This window comes from Delphinus delphis, chromosome 17, assembly GCF_949987515.2.
Source record: "Delphinus delphis chromosome 17, mDelDel1.2, whole genome shotgun sequence".
In the NCBI taxonomy this organism is placed as follows: Eukaryota; Metazoa; Chordata; class Mammalia; order Artiodactyla; family Delphinidae; genus Delphinus; species Delphinus delphis.
Window position 1 is genome coordinate 8,277,176 of NC_082699.1, and position 13,602 is coordinate 8,290,777.

Sequence of the window (13,602 nt, forward strand, 5' to 3'; positions counted from 1 at the left end):
TTATACTTCAAAAGGCTAAATGAGAATTTACGGAGTGTCTACATATTATGAATCCGTTTGCATTGTGAGGTATTCAGGACTGCTAGATATCTGTCATTTACATGTATGAGATTTTGTGGAGGACAGACATGGAAAGGACTTATTTTCTTATTTTTCTCCCCATCGTTTCTGTCGGCCGTTCTCCATCAACCATTTCTCATTTCTTCATGAAGTCTCAGGAAGAACCCATAGCTTTTTACAACTTTCGGTTATTTAAAAATCTAGGTTGGTATCGTCTAGTTTAAAACTTCAGACTCAGTTCTGGCTTAATGCTGATCCCTTTCCCTTCTCCCAGAACCAGACCTCTTCCAAGCCTGCCACCAGCGCTGCCTGTCCCGGCTGAGGACCCCCAATCTCTCATAGCCGGGGTCTCCTCTCCTGGCAGCCTGTCCCCTTGGCTGGGGAAAGGACCTGCTTCATCCACGGGGTCCATTCAACCTGGGTAAAACACGCCCATCCCCCCTCCACCCTGGCCCCGCCCTCACTCCGGTCTTTGCGTGGCCGTGGCCAGTGGAGCAGTCTGTTGCCCAGGGCTACGCATGGCTGACATCCACTGGCAGAACGAGATGCCAGCCCCTTCTCTCTGCACACCCAGTGCTTGGTAGGGTTTTCTTGGAGACTTTCTCTCCCTTTCTTTTTGAGAAGATTCCCCCAAAGAGAGAGCGAGGAAATGGTTGGAAGTGTGAGTCTTGCACTGGGGGTAAGTGATACTCTTTTCTTCCCTGCGTACCCAACTCAGGAAGGGGAGAGGAAAGGGGTAGCGGTTGGATGGATAGCAGAGCTGATGGCTTGCTTCTTAGTCCAGGATCTCACCTCAGGCCCCCGGCACCAGGGAATTATTGACCCTAGTGCAGAAGTCTCTCTCAGCCAGGGAGTGGGGAAGCAGGGTGGCTGGATCCTGTCCCTGGTTGGCTGGAGGGACAGGGCCTGGTCTGACGAGCCCTGTCATCCTTTGTCCTGCCCTTGCTGCTGGAGTGTCAGCGTGGCTCGGGGTCCCTAGGTCTGTGCATAAGTAACTGTAGATAATTACTCCAAAGGAGGAGGTGAATTATCCCTGCTGGGCCCGCCTGTATCGACAGAGCATGGACATGCCTTTTATCTGAGTCCAGGCAGGCGGGGGCCCAAAGCACATTGGAGCTTTGCTCTCATTCAGCTGCTCCAGCAGGAGGGAGAGTGTGCCTCCCTGGCAGTCCCACACAGGATGGGAGTGCGTGGGTGGAGTTCGGGGATCCTGGCATTTTAGGAAGAACTCTTTCGCGTCAATGACAGGCCATACTAACTGCTCACTGTAGGCTGCCTCTGCTCCCGCAGTGGAGAGAACAGCCTTTCACTCTTCCCCAGAATAGCAAGGCAGTGTCTGAGCCCTCGGGGCCATAGGCATAACCTTCACAAACAGAAATCAATGAGAATCAGGTGGGAAGTGGTATCCTCAACACATTTCTGATGAATAATAATTGTTTATATTTGCAGGGGCTTTTTATATGCTAGATTTGGGGCTAGGAGTTCAGGGTAGGCAGCGTGTAGACACATGACCCTGTTCTCAAGTTGTGGACAAGTAGAAATGTATCTCCAGTCCCTCTAAGCCAGGGGGAGTCGAACAAGATGGGGCGTATACATTAAGAGTTTCTGTCACTTTATACACACCATCTCATTTAATCCTCACAACCACCCTGCGTGATTGGATACTTTGATTCTCCTCAGTTTCTTCAGATGAGAAAGCTGAAGCTTAGAAGTATACATAACTTGCCCCAGATCACACGGGTGGACAAGGACAAGCCAGGGGTCAGTCCCTGGTCTCTGGCCTTGGATGTAAACTTCTAACGCTTGTGATACTGCCCAAGTCTTTACCAGCTTAGCAGACGTGGGTCTCGGCAGGAAAACGGGGGTGTTCAGAGCTCACAGACTTCAGCATAAATGGTGCAATTTTTGCTAGTTTTTATAGTTAGGTCTTTAAAAAAAAAAATCAGAGCCGATAGAATAGCTGCTGTGGTTCTCTTCCACCCTAGATCTCTAAGGAGCAGGTGGTTTTCTCTGCATGGGACACGCCATTCTAGGTCACTTCAGAATAATCATTGTTACCCTAAATGGAGTAAGCTGAGTGTTGTTTTTAAAATGACCAATCTAATTGCAGCTCATAGATGGATCTGGTAGCCACTTAAATAGCAAGTCTAAGGAGCTGGGTAGAGGGAAGCACTAAAAGAATTTGTGGAAAGAGCATCTCAATGACTCGACTGTCCTGTAAGCAATTACTGTTTAGATTGCAGAGTAAAGGTTTCAAAGGTTAAAATCCAAGCACATGAGCAGAACACAAAAATGTTCCAGTTGCTGGAGGATCTGTGGCAGCCCCCAAACTGAACAGAGAAACGACCCACAGATAGAGGATCCCAACAGAAGCCCAGCAGAGCTGCATTGAAATGCCCTCTGCCTTCTTTTTTAATGGTCTCAAGAGGCAAGAATTTCAAATCACAGATGCATTTACCTAGTTCTGTGTTATTATCAATAACTATGATTAAAGCTCAAGAAAATGGAACTTGAGTGGACACACTTTGTAGTTTTTGTTTTGTTTTATTCAAATTTAGCAAAACTCACCATTTTATTTTCTCAAAGCTTCTGAACATGTCTTTCAATGAAAAGAAGCAATTATAAATTTTGAGGGCAAGATTTTGTAGAAAGTAGAGAGGAGGAGCGTGGGGGGAAAGGAGAGTTTTTGGTTTGTCTACGCACAATTCCTCTTCCCAGGCTGGTCTCCACCAGCGGTGTCCAGAGACAGCCTGCATTTGTAAGGATGTCGGAACCCACAAATATCAGGTGATTTGACTTGAAGGTTAATATAGGACTGCCTTGTTCTCTGGCACATTCTGTGTCCTGAAGCTGAAACAGAATGTACCAACCACTTCTTGTGGCTAGGAATGGAGACCATTGGGGCCAGGATCTTTGGAGACTTTCCTTCTTTGTTTACAGTCAACATGGCGATGTGCCCTCTGGCACGCGGTCAGCGGGGCCTGGCACTCCCAGCAGTCAGGTTTCCGACCGGTGAAATCAGAGGCTGGGGTCCGATCTGCTGAGATGTGCTATTGCTGTCAGGATCTTCTGTGAGGCTCCTGGACCACTTTCCATGGTCGGTGAGGAAGCAAAACCGGTCGGGAATGAGTTGGCTGTGGCATAAGTCCCGGTACCTGAGCCAAGCTCCCCTCCGTTCATCTCGGCTGTGCTGACGCAGGGTTGACATGAGGCAATGTGCCGCCAGGGCCAAGGGCAGGGAGAGAACAATCGGCCAAGGGCACGAGAGCGGGGAAGGGACAGTCCTCAAGCCTGAGGGAGAAAGGGTGAGAGAGAGCCGCGAAGTCTGCCTGAGGAGTGTTTACAGGGAGGCAGTCGACATGGCGACAGCAGGCAATTAGGGATTCCCGAGTGAGAGCGGGTAGAGGACCTCCTTCTGAGATGTGGCCTGCGGGGGCGCGATGTCCCCCGCCCCTGCCACTTGCTCAGACATCCCTCTGGGACCCAGAAATCCAACCAAGCACAGACCTCTGGAGTCGAGAGTAAAATTTCACAAATGCAGCCCTGGCATTGTTCCTTGGCGGACGGCTTTTTCTTTTCGTGAAATCCCATCTCTTCTCTCAGCGTTCAGCACCTGCTCTGTTCCTTAATAGCTCCCCAGGGCCTAGATCCAGCTGGGCTTCACTTACAAAAACGAGAAGGATTACAGGCTTCTAAACAGAAAGGATGGTAGAGATCATCTAGTTCACTGACCTCATTTTACAAATGAGGAAATGGTGGCCAAGAGAGGCTGAGTTACTTCCCCGGGGTCACACAGCTTGTGCAGGGGGCAGAGGGGGGATATCAGCTCAAACGGATGAGCCCTCACTTAGCCTGTGAGGGGTCAGCGGAGCCGGAACCTGCCTCCTCGACACTGTTCTCTCCACACTGGTGGGTGGAGGACCATTAATTAAGGAACACAGTATAAGTAAATGTTATTAATGTGGCCAGAGGACCCAGAAACTCTCAGATCCTGCCTTCAAGTAATCATTCCTTTATATGAAGTCCCTAAGAGAAATATATCCATGGGCCAAATGATCAGTAAGGCAAAAGGGAATATTTTTAGTTAGCCCAGGCTCTGTGCCAGACCTAAGAGGGCTCTATCAGATTAAAGTCAGAGTTGGCCTAGGCAGCAAGCCCCCGGCCAGAACGATGCAGTCCATTTTTAGGAGGTTGTTTGGAAATGCCAGTAGGGGGCGTGGAAGAGCAAGGCGGCCCATGGAGACGGAAGTTCTCCTCTGTTCTGAAAATCTTGATGGCACTGAGCTGGACACCAAAATGGACCCGGGGGTCATTTTTTCAAACTTGTTCAATTAGTAATTTAAGAGCTGAGGGTGCTGAGGTCTAGAGAGGTAAAGTGACTCCTCTCCCAGCTTTGACAAAACTCTGGGAACCTTCGGACAGACCATGGTGGAGCAGCCTGTCCAGGGGGCGGTGGTTTGATGGGATCCTTTAGAAAACTGAGAAGCTGCTGGAGGGCCCGAAGGGGAGCGAGACCCGCGGTCACACCTAAGAAGCTCAACACTCAGAGACATCCCGACTCGAAACAAAAGGCAGAACCAGGTCCTTCCCCTCTCCAAAGGCAGATGGACTCAAAGACAGGTGAGGCCCGGAGGCTATGCGGCTGACCTTCTGGGAGCATCAGGATAGATGATGGGACCTGATGGCAGGCAGTCCTGGGAGTCAGACAGAACTCCGAAGCGCTGAGTGTTTACCTGGGTCATTCGGGCAGAGACTGGATGAGTTAAAGAGGCACTTTAATGACTGGTTTGATCTGACAGATCCTAACTTGTAGGGTTCTTCCTATCCCGTCTCACACGACTTCCTGACCGAGCAGGGGGTCCTAGAGATCTGAGTGGGTGTAATGAAGAAGCTATGAGATCATCCGAGACTGTGCCGTGGGTATAAAAAAAGGGAATCAACAGTTTCCTGTAATTCTAACGCTCAGAAAGGCCCTACCGTGAACATTTGTGTCCCTCCTTTCCTCTCTTTTTCTTCTTTCTTTCCTTCCTTCTCTTTTCCCCACAAAGAGATGCTTCATTAAGAGGCTATAGCTTGGCTCCTAGAGCAAAGGTGACAGCTGTTGCCGGGCCCCAGCAGCAGACTCGAGCTGGGGGTAACCCAGAAAGGCTCTGCTTTGGTTCTCCCCGCAGATGTGTTCCAGCCAGTTCTCTGGGTAGGTGGGTTTTCTCTGTTTCTCGGTGGCCCACCATCATGTGCTCCTGTGTGCTTCCTGACACTCAGCCTCTCAACTGGAGTCGCGCGGCACATAGTTTAAAAAAAAATCTTTGTTTTACTTAATATTAAATTGTGTGTAATTTCTCACGCAATTAGGTTTTTTTTAAAGGGAACGCTATTTATTTATTTATTTATTTTGTCTGCGTTGGGTGTTCGTTTCTGTGCGAGGGCTTTCTCTAGTTGCAGCGAGCGGGGGCCCCTCTTCATCGCCGTGTGCGGGCCTCTCACTATCGTGGCCTCTCCTGTTGCGGAGCACGGGCTCCAGACGCGCAGGCTCAGTAGTTGTGGCTCATGGGCCCAGTTGCTCCGCGGCATGTGGGATCTTCCCAGACCGGGGCTCGAACCCGTGTCCCCTGCATCAGCAGGCGGACTCCCAACCACTGCGCCACCAGGGAAGCCCGATTAGGTATTTTTAAAGAATATTATTGCAAATGAAGATAGCATGATTTATTGACTCAATCTGCTGTTGTGGCTGTTGAAGCAGTTTCTAATTTTTCACCCTGATTTGTATTTTTATACATCAGTCTTGTGGATAAGTATGATTCTGTACGGTAAACTCCGATGTTCTTAGAAGGGACATGTTTAAGGACAGAAGTCTCATGTTTAAGGATACCCATATTTTAGTGGTCTTAATACGTTCGGCCAAATTTCTTTTTGGAAGGAGCAAGCCAATTCACACTTCACACTGCCAGACACTGACAGGGTCTCCATCTCACTGCAATTTCTTCAGCATTTTACCTTTGCCATTTTGACAGCTGGAAAATTTATCCTTTTTATTTCAAGAACTCTTCTTTTTTTTTTAAATTTGGGTGCACCGAGAGGCCTGTGGGATGTTAGCTGCCCAACCAGGGACTGAACCAGGGCCCCTCAGTGAAATCGCCAAGCCCTAACCACTGTATCGCCAGGGAGTTCCCTAGAACTTTTTAAATAGTATGGTATTGGCTACTATATTTGTTTCATTTTTAAACCCAGCTTATTTTAGATTTTATTTTAATGTGATCATTTAATAAAGATGTACTGTTGCTCGTTGTTCCCTGGGATTGTAGAGCGTAAAATGTAGACAACTGGATATATCAGCCCTAAAGTATTTCTAAATTTTGTTAAAATCACCTGTGGAATTTGCATATATTTCCTTTATTGTTAGTGTGTTTAGAAAAAGAGGCCTTATCCAGAGATCAGTTACGTTCTAATACATGTATTTTTCAGTCTTTTAAGACAGGGGTCCCTAAAAAAAAAAAAAAAAAAAAAGACAGGGGTCCCAAAACCCAGATCCACAGCCTGTTAGGAACCAGGTCTCACAGCAGGAGGTGAGCGGCTGGCGAGTGAATGAAGCTTCAGCTGCCGCTCCCCATTGCTCCCCATTGCTCCCCATCGCCTGCATTACCACCTAGGCCATCTCCCCCCACCCCACCCCCATCCGTGAAAAAAATGTCTTCCACGAAACCGGTCCTTGGTGCCAAAAAGGTTGGGGACGGCTGTTTTAAGATACAGCTTTTATGATACTAAAGCTAATTGTGAAAGTACCTCCTCTGTGTCACTCCTTATCCAAGCTTTCATGGAAGATTTAATTTCACATGCAAATCAATCCTGCAAAACGGATACCCTTATTATCTCCTTGTCTAGAAAGTGAAGGCACTGAGACTTGCAGGGGTTAAGTGACATGCCTACATCACTAGCCATCGAGTTACAGAGCCAAGGCCCTCTGGCCAGTGACAGGGCTTTTCCCTAGGAAGCAACACAGTTTTAGCAGGGGAAAACTAGACCAGCCAACACTGAAAAGCAGAGATGAGATAAAGATGGACAGGGTCTAGCGTGCTCCTTTCTGCTTAAATGACTTCACACCCGTGTTAGAATAAAACCAGACTCCTCCACGTGTAGGATCAGGCCCCTGCTTTCCTCCTGTCTGACCTCCATCCCACCGCCCCCCCAAACTTTATTCAACTCACATCGACCTTTTTCCTGTTTCTTTAACAGGCCAAGTTCATTTCTGATTTAGGGCCTTGGCCTGACCATGGTAAAGTGATCATTTACCATTTTTAGTACTTTTGTCTTGACATTTACATTATCTAATAAATATTTGCCACGAATTTTTGTAGATTTTTTTTTTTTTTCTTTTAGGGAGGAGTTGTACCATTCTGGGAATTCAACTTCTATGATACGATGCTTCCCTTTCTAGGGCCTTAGGGAAGACAGGATGAGATCACAGAATAGTGCAGCTGGAAGAAACTTGGATTTCCTTCCATAAACAAGGATATAGGTTCCCAGAGAGTTGGGGGATGTGCCTGAGATTGCGCAACTAAATTAACAGTGTGCCAAAAAATTACTAGAAATGTGATCTTTTGACAGGATTCTGGTACCTTCAAATTCCCAGGCTTCTCATCAATTTTCTCCATTTATTCATTCTTTAAGCAAATGGTTATCAATCAGTTAATATGTTCCAGGAACCACACAAGGTGCTTAGGGTGTAGTAGGGAGCTTTACAGACAAAACCTCAGTACGTACAGAAGTCAAATTCTTGTTTGTGTGTGTGGAGCAGTGAAGGCGATAGAAAATAACAAACAGAGGTACAATATAATTTCAGGTCTTGATCAGTGCTATTCTAGCTCCTTTATAAGCTTCTCCTTACAATCATTTACATTCTACAGGTAGATCTCCACCTGTCTTCTCTTAGGCGTGGAATGGTATGATGTTTGGTTTCAGGGGCATCTTTTCAAGTAAGACAACAGAGCAGGAGTAGAGGTCAAATAAATCTCTAAGGAAGCACCTTGTATACTATCTGTCAAAAATAACAGAAAGATTTGCCACTGAAGTGTTCATAATTTTTAAAAAACTCTGAAAGTTGACCTTGCTATAAGAAAATAGACCCTGCTGAATAGAAGGGAGATATATACTTTGGAAATCTAAGTACCGTCTTTCACTTAAGGAATACATCATTCAACTTCCTTTCACACCAGTTACTTATTATTGCTTTGAGAATAAGGTAGCTAAAATGTGAATTTTTTAGTTTTATTTTTTATTGTGGTAAAACATACATAACAACATTTACAGTTTTAACCATTTTTGAGCGTACAGCTCTATGGTGTTAAATACATTCACATTGTTATACAACTATCACCACCATCCATCTCCAGAACTGTCGATCACCCTGAACTGAAACTATACTCGTAAAACAAAACCTCGCCATTTACCCTGCCCCCAGCCCCTGCTAACCACCATTCTACTTTCTGTCTCTATGAATTTGTCTAGTACCTCATGTCAGTGGAATCATACACTATTTTAAAATATTATTTTTAAAACTGACCTACTCTATATAGGAATCAAATAGTAAATTACTAGCACAAGTTAACTCTGTTCTGACCATTGTCACTGATTGTGGTTTTTATGCATTTTGCTTATTAAATCTGTGAGGTGGTGTTAGTGAAGGAGATGATTTCAGGTCATTTTGACAAAATAAGTCACTAGAGCCCTCTCATGACATACAGGGCTTCTAAGTGAATTGAAGAAGGCAAGTTTCAGACCAAGATCAACTTAACTACTTATGTGTTATGGTTATTGATTTCCTAATTGGAAATATAAGGTTTTTTTTTCTTGGCCATGCAACTTGCAGGAGCTCAGTTCCCCAACCAGGGATTGAACCCGGGCCCCGGCAGTGAAAGCCGGGAATCCTAACCACTAGGCCACCATGGCACACCCAGGAAATATAATTTTATAAGAGCTTTAGGTCCTACATCGTGTGCGTTCGAGGTGATGCTTCTGGTGCCAATAAAAAAATTTCTCTGATGTTCAGAATTATTTTCTTTCCTGAAATAGCACTAAAAATGGTTTTGAGGGCTTCCCTGGTGGCGCAGTGGTTGAGAGTCCGCCTGCTGATGCAGGGGACGTGGGTTCATGTCCTGGTCCGGGAAGATCTCACATGCCACGGAGCGGCTGGGCCTGTGAGCCATGGCCGCTGAGCCTGCGTGTCTGGAGCCTGTGCTCCGCAACGGGAGAGGCTGCAACAGTGAGAGGCCCGCGTACCACAAAAAAAAAAAAAAAAAAAAAAAATGGTTTTGATTGATCATAACACATGCATTTTAAAATGGGCTAAAATTGATTACAGCGTACTATTTGATTTAAACAAAACCCAGATTGTAGGGATAACTCCAACAAAGGCATTAGCAACATCACTTTCATTTTCTGTGTCTGTGCTAATTGAGTAGACAGATTTTTCCTTTTAGCAAACATACTGATAAAACATCTTTAGCTGTTTTGCCACCATTAATTGATGGCAGGCAGGCCTTCAATGCCTATAAATTTGATGTATGTTCAGCAAAGCCACACATTTTAAATCTTGACTTTTAAGATTTTATAAGTGTTAAATATGTTTTAACTCACGACGAGAAGTGCTTAAATTACATATTACTCAAGCATACTTGAAGAGGTTAGGGAAATCGTTTTGGATGCTTTCAATTTTCTGTCCTCTAATTGAATTAACTTTGGAAACGCTCCTGTCTGCTCACAAAGTTGAAGCGAGTGGATTTTGTACCCACCAGTGCAGGTCGCAGGCTACAAACCCCGTAAGATTTGTACCCGTGTTCCAAGAGTGCTTACTGAGTATTTTTCAGCAACTTAAAGGGCTGGGAGACTGGAATTTAGAAAATAGATTATGCTTGTGTGCCACTTACTGGCTCATACTAACCTGAATTACTATGTGTTCACGTGTTCTGTTTCTCTTCTGGAGGAGACTCGCTATTCATTGCTATTTTATTAAATATGTTATTTATGGTTGTCAGTGGTGATGGTGATGGTGGTGATGAGGATGATGATGACTTTTACCGAGAAAGCCAAGGACAGGAGAAAAGACCAGATGGGAGGAAATAAGGGCATGAAGAAAAGCAAGGGGCAGAATTTCTGGGCGAGCCAGCCAGTCCTGTCACTCTGCTCTGCTCGCACGGGCCATGTTTCAGTTTTGCAGGCACTCTTGCCTCTTTCTTTAGATGGAAACAAATCTCATTTTAATTGTAAAAGCCTTCATTTACAGTGAATTTAACAATGAACAAGAAATAGATAACTAATAAGTACCTACTTATAGCACAGAGAACTCTACTCAGTACTCTGGAATGACCTATATGGGAAAGAATCTAAAAAAGAGTGGACGTATGTATATGTATAACTGATTCACTTTGCCGTACACCTGAATCTAACACGACATTGTAAATCAACTCTATTCCAATAATTTTTTTAAAAAAGAAGTAGACTTGCTGGTGAAGATGTGGAGGAAAGGGACCCTTCCTACACTGTTGGTGGGAATGTAAACTGGTGCAGCCAATATGGAAAACAATATGGAGGTGCCTCAAAAAATTAAACATAGAACTACCGTATGATCCAGCAAGTCCACTTCTGGGTATCTAAAGGAAATGAAACCATTATCTTGAAGAGATAGCTATACCCCCATTTTCATTGCAGCATTAAATAGCCGAGGTAGGGAAACAACCAAATGTCTGTCAACCGATGGATGAATGGATCAAGAAAATGTATATATATATATATATATATATATATATAGACAATGGAATAATATTCAGCCTTTAAAAGGGAAGGAAATCCTATCATTTGCAGCAACATGGTGGAACTGGAGGGCATTATGCTAAGTGAAATAAGCCAGACAGAGAACGATGGAGTGGCATCACTTATTTGTGGAATCTAAAAGAAAAAAAAATAGTCAAACTTATAGAAGCAGAGCTTTGAAAAGTGGATGCCAGGGGCTGAGGTTGGGGAAAATAGCGAGAGGTCTGTAAAGAGTAAAAATCTTTCCGTTATAAGATGAATAAAGTCTGAGGACATAGCATATAATGTGGTGACCACAGTTGATAACACTGTACTGTGTGAATGAAATTTGCTAAGAGAGTAGAACTTAGATGTTCTCACCAAAAATAAAAAAGGGGGGGTAAATATGTGAGGTGATGGGTGTGTTAATTAATGGGGGAATCCTTTCACAATATACACGTATATCTAATTATCGAATCGGTACACTTTAACTATCTTATAATTTTACATGTCAATTTTACCTCAGTAAAGCTAGGAAAAGAGAAGTGAATTTGCAGATTTTTAATTAACCAAATGCAAAGAAAAAAAATCTTGGTATTTGAGTAGTCAACATAAGAACATTCAGCAAGAACACAGCCCAACTCAGTTTTCCAAAGAATTGATTATTTTATATTTTAAAAGATTTCTTTTCTCCTACATCCTAGAAAGTCCAAAGCAGTGTCATGCACCTGGCAAGGAGAGGAGAAGAAAATGTTGTCTCATATTATTGAACAAGTGCGTACACACCAGGAGGACCACTTTGAATCAGGTTTGAGCCAAATCATACTTAACAAAGGTGGCCCGGGGAAGGGGTGGGCACCAAGAGACAGAAGCATCCCATGAAGCACAAGCCCAGCAGAATCAGTTCTCACCCCTGTGACCCAGGCATTATACCCGCGACGCCAGCACAGACACAGCTGTTACTTACTGCTGTCCTTGCCTGGAGCAGCTGAATGGCTTTCACCTAAACCATAGAGAACATCCTTGGTAAGTGCATTCAAAATCGCCACTGTGTTTATGTCATAAAAGGGAGGTATAAGGAGACATTACTTAGATTAGAATTGCTCTTTGCTTGTCTAGTGAAATTATTACATAATTAACATTCTTGTTCCCGTAAGAGTTTATTCTGCACAATAGAATGTTTTGAAGAAAAGCAATGCCGAACTTTGGTTTCGTTTGACACATGCCAAAGCTCTAGTGTAAACCTAGAGTAGGAGAGCAATGCAGAGTCCCTAACTCTGGGGCGCAGCAGGTACAAAACATTTAAAAACTTCCAATGTCTGAAAAATTGCATATTAAAGATTCCTAAGCCAGGCGTAGTCAAGAATTCTACAGCCAGACTATTTACAGTAAGTCCCCTACATACGTGTGAGTTCGGTTCCGAGAGTGGGTTTGTCCAATTCGTTCGTAAGTCCAACAAAGTTAGCCTAGGTAGCCAACTAACACAATTGGCTATATAGTACTGTACTGTAATAGGTTTATAATACTTTTCACATAAATAATACATAAAAACAAAAAATAAACATTTCTTAATCTTACAGTGTAGTACCTTGAAAAGTACAGTAGTACAGTACAACAGCTGGCACACAGGGGCTGGCATCGAGTGAACAGGCAAGAAGAGTTACTGACTGGGGGAGGGAGAGGAGGCGGGAGACGGTAGAGCTGAAGGGTCATCAGCAATAGCAGACGGAGGGCGAGGTTTAATTTCACTCAGGCCTGATGGTGAGGGAATGCACGGTCGCATCTTTGAAAGTTCACAACTTGAAGGTTCGTATGTAGGGGACTTACTGTACAGCATTTTAGTCAACGTCTGTGTTTAAAAAAATCATTCATAAAGTGATTTAATATATCATCTCTGCTTAAAAACTGCAGCATATCATTAGTGAATAACTTCGGAGTGCACTGAAAATGAAAACTTCATTTTCAATTTTAAGAATGAAATACAATACCAATTTAACTATTGCTTAACTACCTGGAAAGTCAAACTGTCTTTCCTAGGCAGGTTTTCCATTTGGGCGAAACCGCGCACATGAGAGGTAGCGTCACCCACAGAGGGACTATTTTATGGCAATCAATCATAGCACTACAGCACAGCGGCTGGTATATACTGTATACGTCACAACGTCAGAGGGGTTCCTGACCTTGGCATACTGGAAGTCCCCAAAACACAGCAGATCGGGTAACCCTGAAGTGCAAAGATAATTCTCTATAGGAAGGAATCGTTATCGTGGTGTCTTCCTTGATGGGAACATTGGTGGAAGGCAGTTATCACGTGCAGTCCTGGGTGGGGTTGGGTTAAACTTGACAGAAACGGCAGCCGAGGTGCTGAGGGCAAAACCAGAGATGTGGTAACAGAAGAGTGAGACAGTGCAGGCAGCATGTGGTCATAGCCATCCCGAGGAGAGAGATTCCAATAGCCTGCCTCAGGAAGCATCGCCTGTGCATTCGTCTTCTAGCTTAGCCTTTGTGAACACACACTCACGGGGCTCCAGAGAGCACTCGGCACCGTGCGCAGCTGCACGGGTGTTGACGGTGAACAGCAGATGTGAGCAGGCCGGTGCCGGTGCCGCAGGCAGCCCGGGCTGCAGCCGTCGGCACGGCGCTGCATCGCTGCATGCGGGGGTGCTCTGGCCCCAGCTCCCCAGCTGCAGCACCAGGCTTACAGGAGGGGCTGCGGTATCGTCGCCTTGGCGGGGTGGCCGAGGTGCAGCTCTGCAGTAA

General features: G+C 44.9%; 3 long non-coding RNA genes across 3 annotated transcripts in view; 2 read left to right on the forward strand and 1 right to left on the reverse strand.

The window, feature by feature from the left end:
• LOC132413028 (uncharacterized) overlaps window positions 1–13,602 on the forward strand; it is a 53,730-nt gene that overhangs the window by 31,552 nt on the left and 8,576 nt on the right. The window lies entirely within an intron of this gene.
• LOC132413032 (uncharacterized) lies at window positions 621–12,191 on the forward strand. Its single transcript, XR_009516582.1, has 3 exons — window positions 621–739; window positions 11,547–11,650; window positions 11,767–12,191. It is a non-coding gene; the product is annotated as an uncharacterized lncRNA (long non-coding RNA).
• LOC132413031 (uncharacterized) lies at window positions 11,535–13,193 on the reverse strand. The gene is made up of 3 exons (XR_009516581.1): window positions 13,023–13,193; window positions 11,810–11,845; window positions 11,535–11,570 (listed from the first exon to the last, which is right to left on the reverse strand). It is a non-coding gene; the product is annotated as an uncharacterized lncRNA (long non-coding RNA).